General features: G+C 42.4%; 2 protein-coding genes across 4 annotated transcripts in view; one reads left to right on the top strand and one right to left on the bottom strand.

Moving 5' to 3' along the window:
- LOC117354717 (zinc finger protein 850-like) overlaps positions 1-7,669 on the bottom strand; it is a 948,741-nt gene that overhangs the window by 501,951 nt on the left and 439,121 nt on the right. The gene's annotated exons all lie outside the window — the stretch shown is intronic.
- The window catches only part of LOC117354718 (zinc finger protein 585A-like), a 314,357-nt gene that overhangs the window by 28,703 nt on the left and 277,985 nt on the right, over positions 1-7,669 (top strand). The gene's annotated exons all lie outside the window — the stretch shown is intronic.

The following is a 7,669-nucleotide window of genomic DNA, read 5'->3' as shown; positions in this document are numbered from 1 at the left end:
AAAAGCTTTCATAATAAGACAGACCTTACAGGACACCAAACAATTCACACTGGAGTGAAACCATTTACATGTACCGAGTGTGGTAAAAGCTTCACAACCAAGCAACAGCTCAAAATTCACCTGACAAGCCACACAGGAGTGAGGTCATTTTCATGCACTGAGTGTAGCAAAAGCTTTAGTCAGAAGGGAAGCCTGATAAGACACCAGAGTATCCACACTGGAGTGAGACCATTTACATGTACTGAGTGTGGTAAAAGCTTTTATGATAAGACAAAACTCACAGGACACCAGAGAATTCACACTGGAGAGAAACTATTTACATGTACTGAGTGTGGTAAAAGCTTTAGTCAGAAGGGAAGCCTGACAAGACACCAGAGTATTCACACTGGAGAGAAACCATTTTCATGTGCTGAGTGTGGCAAGCGCTTTAGTCAGAAGGGAGGCCTGACAAGGCACCAGAGTATCCACACTGGAATGAAACCATTTACATGTACTGAGTGTGGTAAAAGCTTTCATGATAAGACAAACCTCACAGGACACCAGAGAATTCACACTGGAGAGAATCCATTTTCATATTCTTAGTGTGATAAATATTTTAGTGAAAAGGGAATATTGCCAGTAAACCAGATAACCCAGACAGGAGTGAGATCAAGATGCTGGAAAGAGTTCACTTCTATTTCCACAAAAAAGAGGTCTCTATCTTACTGAGGAAACATAGAAACCTGATGGCAGATAAAGGCCAAATGGCCCATCCAGTCTGCCCATCCGCAGTAACAATTCTATCTTCCTCTTTCTAAGAGATCCCACGTGCCTATTGCACACTTTCTTGAATTCAGACAACGTCTGTCTCTACCACTTCTTCCAAGAGACTGTTCCACGCATCTACCACCTTCTGTAAAAAAGTTTTTTCTTAGATTACCCCTGAGTCTATCACCGCTTTATCCTATGCCCTCTCATTCCAGAGATTCCTTTCAAATGAAAGAGACTCGCCTCATGTGCATTTTCACAACGTAGGTATTTAATTATTTTCTCTTACCCTTTTGGGTTAATTTTGTGAACCGGATTGACTCCCTTTTGGGAAAGACCCGATATATAAAGCTAAAGACTGGATTGGATTAAACATCTCTATCATATCTCCCCTCTCCTGCCATTCCTCCGAAGTATACAGAATGAGATCTTTAAGTCTGATCCTATACGCCTTATGATGAAGACCACACACCATTTTAGTAGCCTTCCTCTGGACCAACTCCATCCTTTTTATATCTTTTTGAAGGTGTGGCCTCCAGAATTGTACACAATATTCTAAATGAGGTCTCACCAAAGTCTTATACAGGGTGTCACCACCTAGTCTCTGGCTGAGCGGATTTTGGTAGCTAGGCAGTGACGTATTCTGACACCCTGGCGTGAGCCCCTTTGAAGTAGGGCCACCTCTCAAGCAGGATACCCCCTGGAACAGCTGAAGTGTGCTTTAGTACAAACAGTCCAGTAGACAGAATGATTTAAATCCAAAACTGAGAACTTTATTTAGGCACCCAGCCTCAGCAACACACAATAACACTGTTTCAGTGGTGGAAAAAAAAAAGGTTGCACAAAACAAAGATTCTTCATAAATCCAAAATATAATGTTCCCTGCTCTGGGCTTTACTCAAATGCCACATAGTCCCCAGCATTTCTCTTCATCAGAGCTTGTTCTTGAAACAGGCATTCTGCCCTCAAAGTCCAAGATACTTTCACTTCAAATAGTGTTGCTAAAGAAAGTTATAGGTCGTAATTCTTTAGGTTAGCAGTGCAGGTAACCAGCATAGCAAACAGCACAGTCCTTAAGCTAACTTTACCCAGCTCCTAAGGCACACAGAGATAATGAGGCTTCACAGTTTGCTTAAGGAGATTAATGAATAGTTGCAAGCAGGTACAGAGGTTTGTAATAGGACACCAGAGTCTTCCAGCTGTCTCCTCACTCGGAGCTTGAATGAGCCGAGCTACACTATTATGCTTTACACAGGCATACCATCAGGGATTAACTTCTGTCCTACCAATTCCTAACATAAGGTAGAACAGGTAAGTTGGAAAGATACCTTCTTATCACACTTTCCCAGGCTAGGAAATCTCCATTCCTTCAGATTGGAATTCAGAGGGAGTATCACTGGCTTCTATTATCATAGGCTCAGGCAAGCATGGATCTACAGAAAGGTTTCTAACCTGGTCCTCCTCCATGATCCAGTCATTCACTGCCAGTGGTTCTGACTGCTCCTCAGTCAGCATAGACTTCCATAGAGTTCCTTCCTCTGGTCTGAGGCTCCTCCTCGTTCTGGCTTCCGTTCCTCTGCCTGCTTCCCCTCCTGCTCTCCTTAGCTCATTAGAGAGACTCCGTTTAAGCTGAGGGAAGAAACCACTCTCCTTTTGCTGCAGGGGAGAAACTTGTCTTCCCTTGGCTTGAACTGTTCTCCAAGCACCCTGCTGTGCTGCCTTCTGCTTCACAGACTCTGCAAACCCATAAGGCCAATCTTTACTGTTTGACCTCAGGACATTATCAGAGCAGTCCCAGCTTTCTGGACCTGCTTCCCTTTCTCCCTCCAAGTCCACAGGATAGTCAGCTGAATTACTCCCCCGGGCTCTGACTTGGTTCGCCCTCCTGCATCTGGGCTTGTAATTCCTCCCAAATCTCTCTGTGACAAGCCTCGGGGTTGCAGGATTGTCACAAGGGGCATCAATACCTCCTTGGCCATACCTCTCCCTATGCAACCTAGCATCCTTCTAGCTTTCACCATCATCTTTTCAACCTGTTTGGCCACCTTAAGATCATCACTTACAATCACACCCAAGTCCTGCTCAAATGATGGTCTTACCTCAACTGGACTATTACAACTCCGCCTATCTTGGCATCAACACCCTTCTTATCCACAAACTGTAGCTCATCCAGAACACAGTCGTTAGACTGATCTACATATTATAGAAATGTGATTCAATCACAACCTTCATCAGGCAACTACTCTGGCTCCCAATATCATCCCGAATAATTGTCAAAACCTCATGTATCCTACACCAGATTCTGTACGGAAACTCAGCAGCCAACTGTTCTCCACTGTTTGGTTGACATCAAGAAGAATTCAACTAAACCGGCCATCCACAAAATACCTCCACTACAAGCGAATTTTCCACTCTATGCTAACTTATCTGGGTGTAAAAACCTGGAATGACCTCCCAGAAGCAATCAGCAAAGAGATAAACTACACCGCATTGAGGAAAATCCTAAAGACCCACCTCTTTGACATTTAACCCTTTCAGTTTCTGTATACTTCTAGGCCCCTCCCCTTGCTTCTCCATGTCCCCTCTACTTCCCCATGTCCTCTTTGATCTGTCACCTTGACCTTGTATAGGTTTGTGCGACTCACAGATGGAAGATTAGATTCGATAATTTCTTCACCCCTAAACAGTACCATTCATTCGTGTTTTTAGCAGCCTAAATGCATGACCTTGTATTTCATAACATTAAATTTTAGCTGCCAAATTTCAGACCATTCTTCAAGCTTCACCAGGTATTTCTTCATGTTATTCACACCATCTGGGGTGTCTATTGCAGATTTTGGTATCATCTGCAAAGAGGCTAATCTTACCTGACAGTCCTTCAGCAAGATCGTTTATAAAAATGTTAAAAAGAATAGACCCAAGAACAGAACCTTGAGGCCCACCACTGGTAACATCCCTTTCCTCAGAGCCATCTCCATTGATCACTGCCTTCTGTCACCTTCATCTCAACCAGTTCCTGACCCAGCCCGTCACTTTGGGACCCATCCCGAGGACACTCAGTATATTTATTAGACATCTGCATGGAACACTGTCAAAGGCTTTGCTAAAATCTAAATACACCACATTTAACGCACATCCTCTACCCAATTCTCTGGTCACCCAGTCAAGAAATTGATCAGATTTGTCTGACAAGACCTACCTCTAGTGAATCCTTGTTGCCTCCGGTCATGTAATCCATAGGATTCCAGACACTTGACCATTCTCTGTTTTAAAAGCGTTTCCATTAATTTGCGTACAGAAGTCAGACTTACCACTAGACCACCAGGTAAGGTCAAGGGACACATCTACCACACTCCCCTCTCTTAGCTCCAATGACATATGGCTATCCTCATTTAAGTCTTTAAAGCATCGGCACCATGCAAATGGTGCGTTTTCTTTATCACAGAGCAGACTGGACACCAGATCAATTACCTAAATGCTCTCGCTCTAGTTCCAATGTATATTGGTCATGTAATGTTGGATCACATGTTATTGAACTGTCCATTGCGACAACCATATTGGTCTGAGATATGGTCCACTAGATGGAAGCTTTTACCAATTACAGGTTCTCTCTCCTATTCAGTTATAATATTTGGTGGATCTTCTATTGAATCGACCTTAGACAAATATGAAGCAAAGTTGTTTAAATCCCTTTTGTTAATTGCATTGAAAACAATATTGTCTCATCTCTGAATTATAATCTATGGTGAAATACGGTTTGTCTTTATGCTAGATTTTAAAAGGCTACAGCGGAAAAACAGAATACTCTGTCATCTTTAATAAAGTATGGTCGGGTGTGTTAAAAATGATTATAGTACGGAGAAATATTCACAGTGTTACCATTTCAATGATTTAGTATAAAGTGTAAAACCAGCCAGGTCGGGAATATCTATTCTATGAGCATTTCTTTCCTGCAAGCTTGTTATTCTTGGCTATTGTTTTCTACTTGTACTGAAAATTTGTCAATAAAACATTATTGAACAGAAAAACAACAAGTCTGAAGCGTCTCTGTGTCTAGCGTTGTTATCCCGGTGGAAGCTATGGAGAAGAGGAAGGCTGTGAGCTGGGGGGATCCCTCCGTGCCTTGTGATACACCCCAGCTTCACCAAACTACCCACGGTTCTGACTCTTCCTTCTTCTGCACGAGGATCGGACTTCTCAGCCCACTAATAAGAGAGTGTATTTAAGACTGTGCAAAGACCAAGGAACAAAACCCCAAAAGGAAAGATGAGACTGAGATGGAAGGAGTGACCCAGAGACTTCCCTGACTTCTGTGCCAACACAGCTGGTCGTATGGTCCTGGTTCCGTCATCACTCAGTTACTGTGAGGCTATTTGCCAGGAGGGGGTGTTAGTGATACCACTTCACACTGAATTTAGAAGAACGATAAGAAACTATTTCCCATTGATTTATTTGCTCTTTGCTGTCTGTATCTAAAGTGCTTTTCTATATAAACTGTTATACGTAATGAAATTCTGACGGTCAGTCCTTGTTATCAGCAGATAGGGGGTTGTAGTGAGCTTGGCCAGGATATAGGTATAATACGTCCCTAGACAGAGATTGTCACACATTTTTATGTACACAGGCATGTCCATCTGATTTCCCTCTGGGATATGAATCTTCCGGTTGCATCGCTCACTGGTAGAGCTTCTGCCTCTACACCCAGATCAAATCCCGGAGCTGTTCCTTGTGACCCTGGGCAAGTCACTTAATCCTCCAGTGCCCACCGCTTTGAAGGTCAGCTTTGAAATGCCAAAGCCACAAAAAGGAGGTATACAAGTTTCCATTCCCTTTCCCGTTAGAAGTGGTAAGGAAATATAGCTGGTGGGTGTGTTATGCTATCATGGGAGATTTGTAATTTCCAGTAATGATGGAACTGTCAAGGCAAAGTTGCTGTGTTTTGTGCAGCTGAACACAGATTTCAGACAGGAGGAGGGGAAGGGAGAGAGATGTCAGACTAGGGAAAGACAGAAAGATGCCAGACCACAAAGGTGGGGAGGGGGAAGGAAAGGAAGGAGATGATAAAGATTCCAGACAATAAGAGGGGGAAAGGGGGGAAGACAGATATCAGATCATAGGATAGGGAGGACATGGTGCACAGGGATGGGAATGGTGGGGAAGGGAAGAAAATGGAAGAAATGCTGATTATAGATAGATGGGAATAGGGGAGAATAAAGAAGGAGAGAATGGTGGGAAGGGAAGACATGGCAAAGTAGAGAGATTTTAGGAGGAAGCAGAAAAATGAAGAAAAGTTGAATGCTAAAAGTTAATGCCAAAGATGGTTACAGTGATAGTGAAAGAAAACTGAGTTTGATACACACCAATTTCAAGAGAGTGAAACTACTTTAAAGTACGCTCAGAGAAGGGAAAGTCTGAAGAGAGAGTAATACCCCCTCTTGGGACAAGAGTTGACCATCCAGTCACTGCATATTCAATTGAAATAGTCACTCTCTGAGAACTGGTGATATTATTTTTTCTTATAATTCCAAAATAAAATTGAAATTGGTGTGTATCACAGTCAGTTTTCTTTCACTATCATAACAGGATTTAACTGACGCTTATAAAAGTAGTAGATCCCTGTTTTTTGGTAAAAACGAAGTTGCACCTAACTACTATGGGGACAGCTGTCATCATTTCATTTATTTAATTCAGGTGATAATATTTCTATACCCTCGGACTGGGACTATTTAGAGTCATTGCAAAAACGTACGGTGCGGGCAGAATTACACGCAGCCACATGGGCTGAATATTGTCGGTTAAAGACTCCGCATGAGGACTGAACCCAGGTTGTTCCTTGATAATTCAGCGTTCTTAGATCAATGGAATGCTATTTTAAACAAATGCTCACTGGATCTAATGCTATTGGTTATAGAAACCACTAAAATCGAATTCCAATCATACCACAGTGAGTACCAACAGGCCTAGGAAGGTTTCGAGAGAAGCCTGACGGCAAATGAATATAGTAAATCTTTACAAGAATTTAACACCAAAATAGAGGGGTTCAGGGAGGACTTGAGGAAAACTACGCCGTGAAGAATTAGATCATATCAAGGGATTTGTCTATCCAAGCGTGTAAATCGCCCTACAAACACACAAACGTCATCTGATACATCTGATGATGATAAAAGACAGCAGAAGGTCCTAATGTCCATTTTCAAGGGGGACCAAAACCAAACCCAAAGAGACCAGTCAGATCCAAGCATACAAGAAATCAACCCTAACATCTAATATTTTCAACCTCTCCCACAGGTCACTCTCACCCATTGAACAGTCAGTATTAAATAAAGGCCTTTCATTCGTACCAACAAGTTCTTATCATTCCTTTGATACAAGGATAGCGTTATTTAAGTTCATTAGGAAATGTAAACTTAAAAATTTTTTTCAAAAAGAAGATTCCACCAAAAAGATGATATTCCAGTGGATCAATTTGAATCTAGTGATCTTAAATTGCAAGTGAAATCCACATGGTGCCTCCCTGGCACCATAGATCCCCACATTCAGGCCTTTGAAAACTTAATATTGAAGGAAATGGACAACATCACTCTCCCATACGTTTCAATCTTTCTCGTCAACAACAAGTGGCCTTACATTCCTTGGCCACTGATAATAGCATTATCATTTGTCCAGCTGATAAGGGAGGGGGTGTTGTCATTCTAGACACAGACTGAGGGTGAGTAATTAGACATAAAGCTTTATGGAGTGCCGAAACCAAGAGTCCCACGTCCACAAATTGAACAAAGAAAGTACGCAGTTTATCCCCAAACCTCAGAACATGTACTCAACTGGTTTAGAGGCTTCCTAAGAAACCGATCTTACCAAGTCATCAGTGAGCAAACCTACTCCCAGATCTGGACCAACCCCTGTGGTGTCCCCCAAGGCTCCC

This window comes from Geotrypetes seraphini, chromosome 2 (assembly GCF_902459505.1).
Source record: "Geotrypetes seraphini chromosome 2, aGeoSer1.1, whole genome shotgun sequence".
In the NCBI taxonomy this organism is placed as follows: Eukaryota; Metazoa; Chordata; class Amphibia; order Gymnophiona; family Dermophiidae; genus Geotrypetes; species Geotrypetes seraphini.
Note: the sequence above shows the minus strand (reverse complement) of the source record. Positions and strands in the feature narration are given on the sequence as shown.